Source organism: Haemaphysalis longicornis, unplaced genomic scaffold, assembly GCF_048455015.1.
Source record: "Haemaphysalis longicornis isolate Haplotype H1 unplaced genomic scaffold, Haemaphysalis longicornis Haplotype H1 scaffold_5, whole genome shotgun sequence".
Lineage (NCBI taxonomy): Eukaryota > Metazoa > Arthropoda > Arachnida > Ixodida > Ixodidae > Haemaphysalis > Haemaphysalis longicornis.
In genome coordinates this window covers 160,654,960-160,671,473 of record NW_027526385.1, presented here as the reverse complement: position 1 = coordinate 160,671,473, position 16,514 = coordinate 160,654,960, and the positions used below count along the sequence as shown (strand labels likewise).

The 16,514-nt window shown below is 46.8% G+C and overlaps 1 long non-coding RNA gene across 1 annotated transcript; it reads left to right on the top strand.

Moving 5' to 3' along the window:
• Window positions 1–6,538: 6,538 nt before the first annotated feature.
• LOC144139494 (uncharacterized) lies at window positions 6,539–16,314 on the top strand. Its single transcript, XR_013316230.1, has 3 exons — window positions 6,539–6,580; window positions 9,012–9,114; window positions 16,065–16,314. It is a non-coding gene; the product is annotated as an uncharacterized LOC144139494 (long non-coding RNA).
• Window positions 16,315–16,514: the final 200 nt, after the last annotated feature.

The window sequence follows — 16,514 nt, the reverse complement described above, 5'->3', positions numbered from 1 at the left end:
TTTTGGCATTCCCCCACACTGTAATGCCAAAAGGCGCTGTGGGCACCAAATAAAGAAAGAAAGAAACAAGCGAAAGCTCACTGTATTGCCCCACAGTTCACTCGACTGCCTAACACGGCTCCCACATCCTATTACGAGTATACCACTCCACTGGAATGTGCCCTTCTTTGTTCGACGACGTAATGAAAATAGTACGCCGTGAGCTGGAGGCTACGGCTACGGCTGCCCTACTAGCCCTGACCCGTGAATGAACGTCACCTTCCATCTCCCTAATCCATGCGATATACAGCAAGAGCTCGCAAGCCACACCATTCCACGCATTTGCTCTGTAGCTCACCCGAAAAACGCTTTCACTGTTCCTCGTGTCTCAACTGGTCCCACGCCATTTTCAGACACAAAATTCCGAAGAGTGGAGTACTCCTGAAAACAAGCCAATATGCTTCCACTGCTGTCACGGTGGGCATGTGGCCCGCTACAGCTTTCGACATTGCCAGGCTAAGCCTTCGCCTCATCAGACGACTAATCAATGCAGCTCAAGGAGGTAATACTGCACCTGTGACCTGGACGACAGATCTTCTATTAACCAAGGAGTCTAAGCCCAATTTACTAGACGTTACTGTTGATTGTGTTGCAGCCCAGGCTCTCACTGACACAAATGCTCACATCTCTGTAATGAGCTTAACCCTCCGCTGGCATCTCCGCAAAGTTCTGACGCCACCCATGCAAACATTTGTTCAAGTTGCCAATGAGAGCACACCTTCAATTGCCGGAATGCGTACCGCCTGAACATGGATTGCCGACCACGATAGTGTCGTTCTCTTCACCGTCCTTGAAAAATGCCCCCAATGACATTATCCTCGGCGTCGATTTTTTCTCGAACCGCTCTCATTGACTGTTCTGCGGGACTTCTCTCTTTTGAATTTCCTTGTGCCAAAAATGCTCAAAAGCACCGTTGTCGTTCCACAGATTATGTCAATTTGCTGTCAAATGCTGTAACATACATGCCCCTGTGATCAAGCCCACCTGTTTCTCACAGTTATTTCTCACCAGATTGTTCGACAAGCCGAGCGGAAGCTACGACAAGCACGTATCCTTGAGTGCCGCCAGAAGCTACGAGCTTTGGAGAAGCAAACCTTCTTTGCACGCCGGAAAATTGAGTATCTTATTCCTGAGGACTTCCCAGATGTGCAGCTGCACGCAAACTTCACCGCTAGCATGGGAGAAGGCCGTCATAGAACGTCGCAAGAGAGGAAACTGCAAGCACTCCAGCCGGACGTGCCACAATGCACCCAAGAGGTCATCAACCTATCTCCGTACACACCGAACGAAGAGGAGGCTAAGGTTTTGTCCCTTGGTTTGAATTTTAACACGGAAGCACCCCCGGAGCCAGGAAAGGTGATTTGTGCTTTAGAACGCGCGGTCGGCCAGCTTGCCTCTGAAGTACGGCAAGAAGCGTGCACCCGTGCTATTGGTGTGCTCTCTGGTTTGCTAAGACATTGTGCAAGACTGCATTTATCGGTAGCGGAGAGGCAAGCCATCAGGAGCCTGCGGAATAACAGCAGTATCGCAATCCTTCCTGCTGACAAAGGCAATGCCACGGTCTTGCTAGATAGCAGTGACTACCACAAGAAGATGTTGGCCCTTCTCGAAGACCAGCAGACATACGCTCCTCTAGCCCGTGACCCAACTAGCAGGTTACAGTCCAAGCTTCAAGAACTGCTAACCAGGCTTTTCAAGCTAGTCCCTCCGCACCACAAGGGCCTCTACTACAGGTTACTGTGCATGAACGGTTCAGCCCCGGCAATCTACGGTCTGCCTAAAATCCACAATCCTGGCGTTCCTCTTCGGCCTATCGTCGACTTATTGAGGTCACCGCTCTACCGACTATGAGGCTACCTTCACCAAGTGTTGAGCCCTCTAGCCGGTAAGACGCCCACGCACGTCGGAAACTCGTCCTCTTTTGTTTCGAAGCTGAAGGACGTAACTCTAACTGAAGACGACGTCATGGTTTCGTTCGACGTCAAGTCTCTTTTCACTAGTGTCCCAGTGGATCTGGCAGTAGCCACGTGCGAAGAAGCACTAAACGCGGACATTAGTCTTCCCGATCGCACTCCCTTTCACGTCCCCGAGCTCTGTGAGTTGCTTATGTTTTGTCTGAGCAACACCTATTTTTCTTACGGGGGAAGCCTCTATCAGCAGACCCATGGCACGGCAAAGGGTGCATCAATATCAGTTACTACGGCCAATCTAGTTATGGAGGCTTTAGAGGGGAAGGTAGTGGCAACCTTCACACCGGCACCGAGGTTTTTTTGCCGCTATGTCGATGACTGTTTTTGTATTTTAAACAAGCAAGATGTCCCATGTCTTTTGGACAGCCTCAACGCCCAGAATGTGCATATACAGTTCACCGTGGAGTTCGAGCAAGGCAACATGCTTCCCTTTTTTGGATGTTCTTGTTCGCCGCGATGCGGGCGCTCTCTCCTTCTCAGTGTACAGGAAGCGCACACACACGGGTCGTTACTCCAGTTTTGAATCTTGCCACCCTCTCGGCCACAAGACATCCGTTGTGTCGTCCTTGATAAGGCGCGCCGTAGGCATCTGCTCAGATGACAGTGCACTGAAACGTGAATTAGGAACGATTCGCCTCGAACTAATCGCCAATGGCTACCCTAAGTGACTTATTTGCCAAACCAAGAATAAGATACTACAGCCAAGAATGGCCAACAACAGGACATTACGAGCACGCGCAGCCATCCCCTACATCCCAGTAATAAGCGAAGCATTGTCGCGCGTCTTTTCAAAATACGGCATGCGCATTGCCCATGTACCGGCCAGCAAGCTCCGCGACGACTGAAAGACCACCAACGTGATGTAAGAAATCATAATCACATGACGAATGCCATTGCCATTGCGGAGCACGCGCACAAACATTCCCACAAGATTGACTGGGAGAACACCGCAATTTTAGCTACGGAAAACAACACATCATCTCGGCGTCTGCTAGAGTCACTTTTTATCCAATCAACGCCAGCCACAATGAACCGGACGGATGGGACTTTGCCTCCCGTCTACGCATGCTCTCTACGTCATGTGCTGCCTATATATTGACGACGACGGCTTGTCTTACGTAGTGAACAAGGGACCCGTATGTGGTTCCAAAACGTCAATATATTTTTATTCTTGGTCAGTGTTCGCTTTTCTTTTGCAAGTTATTATATGGTCTTCCCTATTACAGACGCGCTGCTTCTGTGAAACGTCACTCTGCCACACATCGTCATTACTGTGGTAGAGAACCAAAGCTGCCTTCCCTTTCAGTTTTTCAACTTCAGTTTCACACCTCAAGTCCTTCCCAAGGGGATTTCGCTTGCAATGCTGTGCCCTTTCTGGCATGAATGCTAGCACTCCTGCACATTTACCTCCTGCAGTGCAGGCGTCCCATCAAGCACGATCAATCAAGGCAGTGGCTGCTTCAGACCTCCCACCGGATCATACCGCCGATCTCCCTCGTCTTCTGGATTCCTGCAAGGACATCTTCGACTTAGACAACCATCAACCAACCCAAACTTCTGCAGTCACCCATCATATCAACACCAACGATGCTTCACCAGTGTACAAGTGGCCGTATTGCGTATCACTTGCTGAACGACTCGTCATCCAAAAGGTAAAAAACAAAATGCTCAGTAAGGATACAGTCGAACCATCTTCCAGTCTGTGGGTGTCTCCAGTCGTGTTGGTCAGAGAAAAAGATGGGACGTAGCGCTTCTAGATGGATTATGCAAACTTAACTATTATGAAGGAAGGCCTTATACAGTGGGATCTCATTGATACAATTCTGCATAATACGTTTTTATTTTCATTCCAAGCCAAAATCCCTTAGCATTTTCGTGCATTTGATACGATCACATTTTTGCTAAAAATTGGATGGCACGACCACGAAAGTGAACCTTGACCATTTTTAGAAACCTTACATTTATTGTTCGGTATACTAGCTCAAACCCCATGTCAACAACCCATGACCTGCATGGCAGCGCCGGTTCTGCGACAAAAACACTGCTGCCGGGCGTGGGCGCTCTGTTCAATGAGGATGATATGTGAGGCGAGGCACTGTGCCATCTAGTGAAACATATCATAATCACAGAGTTTCTCAGTTTGATCATAATCGAGGAAGAATGTTCCAATGCTCTTGGCAGGCGGCGACTTCCCTCCCCAACTTCTCGCCATGCTCTGTGCTTCCCGCTCCGTTCTTTGTTCTTTTTCTGCGCTGTTCCTGTGTTCGGTGGTGTTGCTTATGAGGCTATTTTTGTTCTTGTTCTATTTGACTAGTCTTGTTCTCCTTAGGCTGCCTTGTTGCTGTGCGGGGTGTGCTGCCAGGCTTGTGGCAATGTCGAGGAAACGGAAGGCACTCAGTATAAAAAGAAAAAGTGGAACTTGTACAGAAATTGGAAGAAAACCCGAAGAGGAAATGCGTGGATTTGGCACACAAGCTCGGTTTGCCAGTGTCAACGCTCAACACTATTGCCGGTCAGCAAGAGGAACTTCAAAAGAATGTGCAAGTTTCCGGCCCTGATGCGAAACAAGCACAAGGTGCGAAGCATGACCAAATGGAAGACATCCTGCTCACATGGTGGGAGGAAGTTAGAGCGGCAGGATGAACGCCGATAGATCAGTACTACGCGAAAAAGTTGACAACACTGCGCTCTCCTTGGGCATTGAGGACTCCAAAGCGTCTGGTGGCTGGCTTCACCAATTCAAGGCACAACGTGAAGTGTCATACAGAACAGCATCCGCGCAAGTGAAAAATACCAGCAGCTTTTTTTTTTTATTTTTACATTTCCGGAGAATTTTCTCCCAGACTTCGAAAAGAAAGTGCAGCACAAATTTACCAGCTACTCCACTGTTGCTCAATAAAATTGAGTTGCTGACGGAGAATGCAGATTTTTCTTTTTTTTTTAAGAAACTCTTTGGATAATACGATTTTCACATAATGCTTTTTATTTCCCGGTTCCCCTGAAAAACGTATCAACGAGATTTCACTGTACATGATACCTAGACAAGATGTGGCTGGCAACTTGTGAAGGGAGGTAACTTCGTCCAACCAAAGCCTGATTAGTCATGCTAATGCCTCCTATATTTCAATATGGTCTAACACCAGCTACCCCACTTTGGCAGAGCCAGTGGGGAACATTTCAACACTACTGTCACTGTGTACTGCAGAACGAACATCCATCGCGCATTTAAAAACCCTGCATACGAAGCTGCATCGCGCAAAGTTGTTCTATGGCCACTGAATGTCCTCGCTGAATGTCAAGGAAGCGTCCTCACCGACGCGCTTTGGCGTCGTCTATCAGCGGATTCGTATGCATACAAGCGTTTACAGCAAGAACGGTAAATATATTACAACGCCCTTCAAGCACATGTCGGCAAAATGCGATTACTTCGCCGCGTTCGCAGGATTGAGCCGCACAGTAGAGCACAGTCGTAGCATACTAGCAGGAATGAACGCATCGTACGGCTTCTTCCACGTTTCGTCACCCCGTGACTACAGTTTACCTCAACACCAATTTATAACGCACGCCCTTAGGGACCTTACACTCTAAAAAGCGCTACAACCTTTCTGGTAACCTTGAGTGAATGTAGAAGCGTAGCCACCGCGCACATCACGTCGTAGCTAGCGCCGGTTTCAATGCGAACGCGGTCGTCGACGCGGCTACGTGAACGTACCGCTGACAGCCTCAAGGAAAGTGTATTTGGGGGCTCTAGAACAACGTATTTAAATTTAGCCCATGTTTGCGAATAACAAATGATTCCTTGAGTGCTTTAGTTACATTGTCATTCAGAATGTGCCTAGCCAGTTATGTCCAACATACGGAGAGCGCACGGCGTTTGCAGTACACGGACAGGTATATAATTACCCGCCCCTCTTGACACCAGCCCTTAAAAAATATCTTACCTTTCGTTTATGACGCAAAAAGATGCAGAGGAGAAAGCAGCAGGTTTTTGAAACTCGTACTGCTCGTACACAACAGGCAAGTGGCTTCGGCTTGACGTGGCTTGACCAGTGTTGCTTTTACCTTGTGCAAACTGCTTAATTCACCTAAAAAACTGTCACACGACCGGCTAAATACAGCCGCTCGTATTCTGTTATTTGCGGAGGTAACAGAGTATAAAAGTTGTGTAACAGCAGAGTTACTGGATATATTGAGTAACTCTGGTGTAACAGAGGATTTTAGTAGATTTAATTTTGCGCAAGGCAAAAGCAACACTGGTCAAGCCACGTCAAGCCGAAGCCACTTGCCTTTTGTGTACGAGTTTCAAAGCGCAAGCCAGCATCGATTTCTTGTAGATAACGAAACCTGGTGCTTTCTGAACTGAGATTTAATTAGGCTCCAACCAATACAATGCAAAAAGGCATTGCCTTTTTGCATTGTATTGCCTTTTTTTTTGACTTTTTGCATTGTATTGGTTGGAGCCTAATTAAATCTCCGTTCAGTAACTTCCCAACCAGACAGAAGTCTGTCGAAATGTTCACTTTCAAGTCTGCTGCTTTCTCCTCTGCATCTTTTTGCGTCATAAACGAAAGGTAAGATATTTTTTAAGGGCTGGTGTCAATAGGGGCGGGTAATTATATACCTGTCCGTGTACTGCAAACGCCGTGCGCTCTCCGTATGTTGGACATAACTGGCTAGGCACATTCTGAATGACAATGTGACTAAAGCACTCAAGGAATCATTTGTTATTCGCAAACATGGGCTAAATTTAAATACGTTGTTCTAGAGCCCCCAAATACACTTTCCTTGAGGCTGTCAGCGGTACGTTCACGTAGCCGCGTCGACGACCGCGTTCGCATTGAAATCGGCGCTAGCTACGACGTGATGTGCGCGGTGGCTACGCTTCTACATTCACTCAAGGTTACCAGAAAGGTTGTAGCGCTTTTTAGAGTGTAAGCTCCTTAAGGGCGTGCGTTATAAATTGGTGTTGAGGTAAACTGTAGTCACGGGGTGACGAAACATGGAAGAAGCCGTACGATGCGTTCATTCCTGCTAGTATGCTACGACTGTGCTCTACTGTGCGGCTGAATCCTGCGAACGCGGCGAAGTAATCGCATTTTGCCGACATGTGCTTGAAGGGCGTTGTAATATATTTACCGTTCTTGCTGTAAACGCTTGTATGCATACGAATCCGCTGATAGACGACGCCAAAGCGCGTCGGTGAGGACGCTTCCTTGACATTCAGCGAGGACATTCAGTGGCCATAGAACAACTTTGCGCGATGCAGCTTCGTATGCAGGGTTTTTAAATGCGCGATGGATGTTCGTTCTGCAGTACACAGTGACAGTAGTGTTGAAATGTTCCCCACTGGCTCTGCCAAAGTGGGGTAGCTGGTGTTAGACCATATTGAAATATAGGAGGCATTAGCATGACTAATCAGGCTTTGGTTGGACGAAGTTACCTCCCTTCACAAGTTGCCAGCCACATCTTGTCTAGGTATCATGTACAGTGAAATCTCGTTGATACGTTTTTCAGGGGAACCGGGAAATAAAAAGCATTATGTGAAAATCGTATTATCCAAAGAGTTTCTTAAAAAAAAAAGAAAAATCTGCATTCTCCGTCAGCAACTCAATTTTATTGAGCAACAGTGGAGTAGCTGGTAAATTTGTGCTGCACTTTCTTTTCGAAGTCTGGGAGAAAATTCTCCGGAAATGTAAAAATAAAAAAAAAAAGCTGCTGGTATTTTTCACTTGCGCGGATGCTGTTCTGTATGACACTTCACGTTGTGCCTTGAATTGGTGAAGCCAGCCACCAGACGCTTTGGAGTCCTCAATGCCCAAGGAGAGCGCAGTGTTGTCAACTTTTTCGCGTAGTACTGATCTATCGGCGTTCATCCTGCCGCTCTAACTTCCTCCCACCATGTGAGCAGGATGTATTCCATTTGGTCATGCTTCGCACCTTGTGCTTGTTTCGCATCAGGGCCGGAAACTTGCACATTCTTTTGAAGTTCCTCTTGCTGACCGGCAATAGTGTTGAGCGTTGACACTGGCAAACCGAGCTTGTGTGCCAAATCCACGCATTTCCTCTTCGGGTTTTCTTCCAATTTCTGTACAAGTTCCACTTTTTCTTTTTATACTGAGTGCCTTCCGTTTCCTCGACATTGCCACAAGCCTGGCAGCACACCCCGCACAGCAACAAGGCAGCCTAAGGAGAACAAGACTAGTCAAATAGAACAAGAACAAAAATAGCCTCATAAGCAACACCACCGAACACAGGAACAGCGCAGAAAAAGAACAAAGAACGGAGCGGGAAGCACAGAGCATGGCGAGAAGTTGGGGAGGGAAGTCGCCGCCTGCCAAGAGCATTGGAACATTCTTCCTCGATTATGATCAAACTGAGAAACTCTGTGATTATGATATGTTTCACTAGATGGCACAGTGCCTCGCCTCACATATCATCCTCATTGAACAGAGCGCCCACGCCCGGCAGCAGTGTTTTTGTCGCAGAACCGGCGCTGCCATGCAGGTCATGGGTTGTTGACATGGGGTTTGAGCTAGTATACCGAACAATAAATGTAAGGTTTCTAAAAATGGTCAAGGTTCACTTTCGTGGTCGTGCCATCCAATTTTTAGCAAAAATGTGATCGTATCAAATGCACGAAAATGCTAAGGGATTTTGGCTTGGAATGAAAATAAAAACGTATTATGCAGAATTGTATCAATGAGATCCCACTGTATAAGGCCTTCCTTCATAATAGTTAAGTTTGCATAATCCATCTAGAAGCGCTACGTCCCATCTTTTTCTCTGACCAACACGACTGGAGACACCCACAGACTGGAAGATGGTTCGACTGTATCCTTACTGAGCATTTTGTTTTTTACCTTTTGGATGACGAGTCGTTCAGCAAGTGATACGCAATACGGCCACTTGTACACTGGTGAAGCATCGTTGGTGTTGATATGATGGGTGACTGGAGAAGTTTGGGTTGGTGGATGGTTGTCTAAGTCGAAGATGTCCTTGCAGGAATCCAGAAGACGAGGGAGATCGGCGGTATGATCCGGTGGGAGGTCTGAAGCAGCCACTGCCTTGATTGATGGTGCTTGATGGGACGCCTGCACTGCAGGAGGTAAATCTGCAGGAGTGCTAGCATTCATGCCAGAAAGGGCACAGCATTGCAAGCGAAATCCCCTTGGGAAGGACTTGAGGTGTGAAACTGAAGTTGAAAAACTGAAAGGGAAGGCAGCTTTGGTTCTCTACCGCAGTAATGATGATGTGTGGCAGAGTGACGTTTCACAGAAGCAGCGCGTCTGTAATAGGGAAGACCATATAATAACTTGCAAAAGAAAAGCGAACACTGACCAAGAATAAAAATATATTGACGTTTTGGAACCACATACGGGTCCCTTGTTCACTACGTAAGACAAGCCGTCGTCGTCAATATATAGGCAGCACATGACGTAGAGAGCATGCGTAGACGGGAGGCAAAGTCCCATCCGTCCGGTTCATTGTGGCTGGCGTTGATTGGATAAAAAGTGACTCTAGCAGACGCCGAGATGATGTGTTGTTTTCCTTAGCTAAAATTGCAGTGTTCTCCCAGTCAATCTTGTAGGAATGTTTGTGCGCGTGCTCCGCAATGGCAATGGCATTCGTCATGTGATTATGATTTCTTACATCACGTTGGTGGTCTTTCAGTCGTCGCGGAGCTTGCTGGTCGGTACATGGGCAATGCGCATGCCGTATTTTGAAAAGACGCGCGACAATGCTTCGCTTATTCCTGGGATGTAGGGGATGGCTGCGCGTGCTCGTAATGTCCTGTTGTTGGCCATTCTTGGCTGTAGTATCTTATTCTTGGTTTGGCAAATAAGTCACTTAGGGTAGCCATTGGCGATTAGTTCGAGGCGAATCGTTCCTAATTCACGTTTCAGTGCACTGTCATCTGAGCAGATGCCTACGGCGCGCTTTATCAAGGACGACACAACGGATGTCTTGTGGCCGAGAGGGTGGCAAGATTCAAAACTGGAGTAACGACCCGTGTGTGTGCGCTTCCTGTACACTGAGAAGGAGAGAGCGCCCGCATCGCGGCGAACAAGAGCATCCAAAAAAGGGAAGCATGTTGCCTTGCTCGAACTCCACGGTGAACTGTATATGCACATTCTGGGCGTTGAGGCTGTCCAAAAGACATGGGACATCTTGCTTGTTTAAAATACAAAAACAGTCATCGACATAGCGGCAAAAAAACCTCGGTGCCGGTGTGAAGGTTGCCACTACCTTCCCCTCTAAAGCCTCCATAACTAGATTGGCCGTAGTAACTGATATTGATGCACCCTTTGCCGTGCCATGGGTCTGCTGATAGAGGCTTCCCCCGTAAAAAAAATAGGTGTTGCTCAGACAAAACATAAGCAACTCACAGAGCTCGGGGACGTGAAAGGGAGTGCGATCGGGAAGACTAATGTCCGCGTTTAGTGCTTCTTCGCACATGGCTACTGCCAGATCCACTGGGACACTAGTGAAAAGAGACTTGACGTCGAACGAAACCATGACGTCGTCTTCAGTTAGAGTTACGTTCTTCAGCTTCGAAACAAAAGAGGACGAGTTTCCGACGTGCGTGGGCGTCTTACCGGCTAGAGGGCTCAACACTTGGTGAAGGTAGCCTCATAGTCGGTAGAGCGGTGACCTCAATAAGTCGACGATAGGCCGAAGAGGAACGCCAGGATTGTGGATTTTAGGCAGACCGTAGATTGCCGGGGCTGAACCGTTCATGCACAGTAACCTGTAGTAGAGGCCCTTGTGGTGCGGAGGGACTAGCTTGAGAAGCCTGGTTAGCAGTTCTTGAAGCTTGGACTGTAACCTGCTAGTTGGGTCACGGGCTAGAGGAGCGTATGTCTGCTGGTCTTCGAGAAGGGCCAACATCTTCTTGTGGTAGTCATTGCTATCTAGCAAGACCGTGGCATTGCCTTTGTCAGCAGGAAGGATTGCGATACTGCTGTTATTCCGCAGGCTCCTGATGGCTTGCCTCTCCGCTACCGATAAATGCAGTCTTGCACAATGTCTTAGCAAACCAGAGAGCACACCAATAGCACGGGTGCACGCTTCTTGCCGTACTTCAGAGGGAAGCTGGCCGACCGCGCGTTCGACCGCACAAATCACCTATCCTGGCTCCGGGGGTGCTTCCGTGTTAAAATTCAAACCAAGGGACAAAACCTTAGCCTCCTCTTCGTTCGGTGTGTACGGAGATAGGTTGATGACCTCTTGGGTGCATTGTGGCACGTCCGGCTGGAGTGCTTGCAGTTTCCTCTCTTGCGATGTTCTATGACGGCCTTCTCCCATGCTAGCGGTGAAGTTTGCGTGCAGCTGCACATCTGGGAAGTCCTCAGGAATAAGATACTCAATTTGCCGGCGTGCAAAGAAGGTTTGCTTCTCCAAAGCTCGTAGCTTCTGGCGGCACTCAAGGATACGTGCTTGTCGTAGCTTCCGCTCGGCTTGTCGAACAATCTGGTGAGAAATAACTGTGAGAAACAGGTGGGCTTGATCACAGGGGCATGTATGTTACAGCATTTGACAGCAAATTGACATAATCTGTGGAACGACAACGGTGCTTTTGAGCATTTTTGGCACAAGGAAATTCAAAAGAGAGAAGTCCCGCAGAATAGTCAATGAGAGCGGTTCGAGAAAAAATCGACGCCGAGGATAATGTCATTGGGGCATTTTTCAAGGACGGTGAAGAGAACGACACTATCGTGGTCGGCAATCCATATTCAGGCGGTACGCATTCCGGCAATTGAAGGTGTGCTCTCATTGGCAACTCGAACAAATGTTTGCATGGGTGGCGTCAGAACTTTGCGGAGATGCCAGCGGAGGGTTAAGCTCATTACAGAGATGTGAGCATTTGTGTCAGTGAGAGCCTGGGCTGCAACACCATCAACAGTAACGTCTAGTAAATTGGGCTTAGACTCCTTGGTTAATAGAAGATCTGTCGTCCAGGTCACAGGTGCAGTATTACCTCCTTGAGCTGCATTGATTAGTCGTCTGATGAGGCGAAGGCTTAGCCTGGCAATGTCGAAAGCTGTAGCGGGCCACATGCCCACCGTGACAGCAGTGGAAGCATATTGGCTTGTTTTCAGGAGTACTCCACTCTTCGGAATTTTGTGTCTGAAAATGGCGTGGGACCAGTTGAGACACGAGGAACAGTGAAAGCGTTTTTCGGGTGAGCTACAGAGCAAATGCGTGGAATGGTGTGGCTTGCGAGCTCTTGCTGTATATCGCATGGATTAGGGAGATGGAATGTGACGTTCATTCACGGGTCGGGGCTAGTTGGGCAGCCGTAGCTGTAGCCTCCAGCTCACGGCGTACTATTTTCATTACGTCGTCGAACAAAGAAGGGCACATTCCAGTAAAGTGGTATACTCGTAATAGGATGTGGGAGCCGTGTTAGGCAGTCGAGTGAACTGTGGGGCAATACAGTGAGCTTTCGTTTGTTTGTTTCTTTCTTTATTTGGTTCCCACAGCGCCTTTTGGCATTACAATGGGGGGGAATGACAAAAAGAAATGCATCAACTAGTTACGTTGATAACCAAAGAAACATTTTCCAGAGGCTGCGAGGCCCTTTTCAAAATTTTTAAACGGTCTGCACTCTGTAATGATGCCGTCTGTGCTGGTGCAGTCCTTATAAACAAGCAGGTTGAAAGCGCCATCAGCAATTCCTTTCTGCACATGGCCTACTTTGCCAGTTTCTGACGTGTCGGCATCTAACTTGTGACACAGAGCAACACCATCCTGAATATAGGCGACGGATGACTCCATCGAGGTTTTGGCATGGGAAGAAAATTCCTTCTCGGCTAGTTGGTGGCCAACAAGCTTTCCGAACAGCTCACGTAATGTCAATTTGCAGGTTTCCCAGCTTGTCAGGTCTGCTTCCTGTGTCTCAAACCAACAATAGTCTGGCTGGGCCCTTGAAGTAAAATATTACGTTGGCCAGCCCCAAGGTTGCATCCCATCTGTTATGAGCGCTCGCACTCTCGTAGGTGCTTATCCAGTCATCAACGTCAGTGCCGCAGAAGGTGCTGCGGTCGCAGGGATGGGAGACGACCATAAGTGGCATGGTCGGCCAGAGGGCTCCATCGAGTGCGAAAATTTCTGTGCCGACCTGGTGTCCACTGTGCAGCTCCGTGTTTGAGATAGCAGATGTCGCAATGCAAGAGGACCAGGATAGGGCACGCTGCGCAAGCTTCTTCATCTTCACAGCACACAAATGAGGTTACTGTGCGCGCAGTAATCCAGGCTGGTGCTCTGCTTTCAGCATTGACGCTGGAAACCTTTTCTACTCCCTTCCGCATGAACAAGTTTTGGTCTCTGTGAAAGAGTGTATCACCGTCTACAACGGCGAGGTTAAGTTTATGCAAAGTTGCGGGATTTCCGTGGAATCCTTTTTGGAGCTTCTGCGTTTCTACTTAGCATCAAGTATTGTAGGATGGTGTGACAGTGTCTTTGTGCAGAGATCTGGAATCTGTAGACGTTTTGAAGTTCCTCACCTTGTTAGTGACATTTTCTTGGCTCATGTTGACCGTGTATTGGAACGTGACTTGGAGGGTTTGGCAATTAAAATTTTCATGTATGTTGACGATTACCTAGTACTTTGTGGAAACTATGACCCTACAAGAAAAATGGTGGACATTTTAAAAGCATTCAAACGTCACGCATTTAGGCTGACCTTTATGTCCAAGGCGCTGAACGAAAGAACTATCCAGTTTTTGGACCTGTTGTTAAAATTAGAGCAGAATCATGTATGTTGGCTCTATAGCCCGCGATCGAAGAAGCCTTTACTGAACTCTTCATCAGCACGTTCTAGGATTGCAAAATATGGGATTGTTGTCAACTGCCTCAGGTCAGCCATCTTGTTTTGTTTTCAGTCTTGTTTTCACCTAATTGAGTCTAGCTTTGGTGAACAGTTAGTTGGACCCAAAAATGCTGGCTACGGTGACGGAGTCATTGGGTCGGCCTGTCTTCAGTTGTTGGATTTGGTGAAGAAAACTTGTCTCCTGCTTGTGATGTTGTGAAGGAAAAGATAGTTGTAATCTCGTACCTGCACGATGTATCTCACCGCTTGAAAGAAATGGGGAGCAGATATAACATCAATGTGGTGTTTTCAGCCAAAATTAAGTTAAACTGCAGCTGTCCCGCCATCGAAAAGAATATTAGTAATAAGGGCCGAGCAAACAGGTGTGGTGTGAAACATGAGAAACAGGTTGTTCCTTATAGATTAAACGTGGTTTATTGCATTCCTCTCAAGTGTGGTCGCTTTGATGTTGGCCAGTTCACTGAGTGCCTTCTGGCCCTCTTCCCACCTATTGCAAAGATTGTGGTTGTACGCTTTTCCTTCATGATACAACGATACTGTTCTCGCACGATGAACAAAAGGTGAGGGAAGTATAGTGAAAGCACATAAAATTCGAAAAATGTCTGACTCGTGTGTTAGCGCTCGTCTTTAGCACTTTTAGATGCAGAATTGGCGTATCTTGAAGAGAGCAGTACTTGAGAGCGTTTGTCTGTACAGTTGCTTATAGTGGGTTCATGTGTCATGTTTTTATCTTTGTTTTATACCTTTGATGGCTTTATATTTGTCTCTTCAATAAAAATTCGGTTTTGGTTCAGTGGTTGTCCAGTGTTATCCTCTTTTTTGTCCCGTTATTTGTGCGCTGCGAAGATGAATCTACACCAACTAGCCCGGTTTTCTACGCTACTTCAGTCCGCAACCACTATCAATGATGTTACGTGGCGCGGAGAAATTACAGGTTGTTTACAAAAAAGTCCACAGCATTGGCTCAATGGTAAAGCGGTGCCAGAGTAGCGAACTGATCAACTTTGGTAACGTCATTTTTCGCTCGCGAGTCATTTAATTTGCATTCATTCTCGTCGTCCAATGAGGATTACTGCACGACAACACCTACACGGCACGTCCAAAGCATCAAACAGATGGGTATTTCAGATACTTGGCTCCTAACGTATGGTAATATTAAGGCGAAGCAGGAAGTACAAGGCGTGCAAGGCAGCAGCCTGACTTCTTCTGGCCATCGTTGTTGGTCTAAAGGAGCAACTAAGTATACTTGTGCATGAAGGATATGCTAACCAGGCATTGACGATTTACAATGTGACACTGTGTTTATTCAAAGAGGTCGTTCTTTAGCGCGTGTTGTTATAAGGTCTTTCCCACTTCTCTTGTTTTTAATAAAGTGCTGTTTTGCTGCTTTGCGCTGAAATCAGTTTTCAACTCTTGAGGATTTGTGCCTAGTCTAAGTAATGGCTCCAACTTGTGCCTGAGCAGCAGCCGCAGTTCCTAAAGCATTGTGCAGCTGAGCCCAAGGACTTTTTTCTTTTCTTTTTTTTTAGTGAAGGCAAAAAGAAAAAAATCGAAAATGCCCGTGTGTGGAGATTTCAGTGCGAGGTAAGATACCCAAATGTCAGGATTAACGTGTATCGAACCTAGCACTGTGTCACGCTTCACAGCCCAAGAGTGGCCTCGGCAACTACAACCCCCGAAATAGAATCTTTTTCCACTTTGTTTTTGCAGCAGTGGTGCGATGAGCGGGGCTCAGCCTAGTGCCCCCTCATATAATTCCTGACTGATAAACCGACCCAGTTGTCCTGTATGGCCATTGCGTGACAGCTGTTCTGTCAGATACACTGTAAGCACCTGTTTAGCTATTGGGAAAGGCAGTGCAGTTTGTTAACGAAATCAGAGATCAAAGCAGTCTAGCTCAGAACTTTAATCCTACTAGTGTAAGCCATTATTTGGCCTTGTACAAATTCTCAAAAAAGTCAAAAATACCGTTTGGTGTGAAGGGACTAAAGCAGGTTTTAGACACAAGACTGCATCAGCAAAGGATCTCTCGTGTCACGTAGAAAAAAAATTCAGAATAAGCAGTTAGAATAGTTCAAAAGCAGGCTAAACTAACTTTTGTGTACATATTAATGTAGCCATATATGGGAAAAAATACACCATCAATTGTGAATTTAGATTCACTTGACGTTTGCGGTGTGGTTGTAAAAGGAAGCGTTTATTTGTTTCTTTTGGTGTTGCAGGTGCTGACTGAGAAATTGTGGAAAGTTTTGAGCCAAGATGTTCCTGGCCTAAACCGTGATGGGCACGTAAAATGTTGTATGTATATTTGAGGTTATAAAGCATTTAATAAAAAATTTTCGAGCTTTGGGACTTCGTTTCTGCTGTTTCATATGCCCATACATTGCAACATGTAATCTATATTCAAATATGTAGTTTTATTAAAAAATTGCTTTCAGTAGACAGATTTACTATTCACTACGTCACTTTTTCATGATCAGTTCATTAGCATGTGTTGTGGGTTTTTTTTTAGCAATTGATGCAGAACTAGCACACGTACTAGGTAAATATTTATAAGGCTTAATGTTATGTTTCAGTTTTTCAGTCAATTTGAGAACCTGTATTTGCTGTAAAGTTAAGTGCTTTTGTGATCACATGCCTTGAAGCATGCTCCAGCGTAAGAATACTGGATA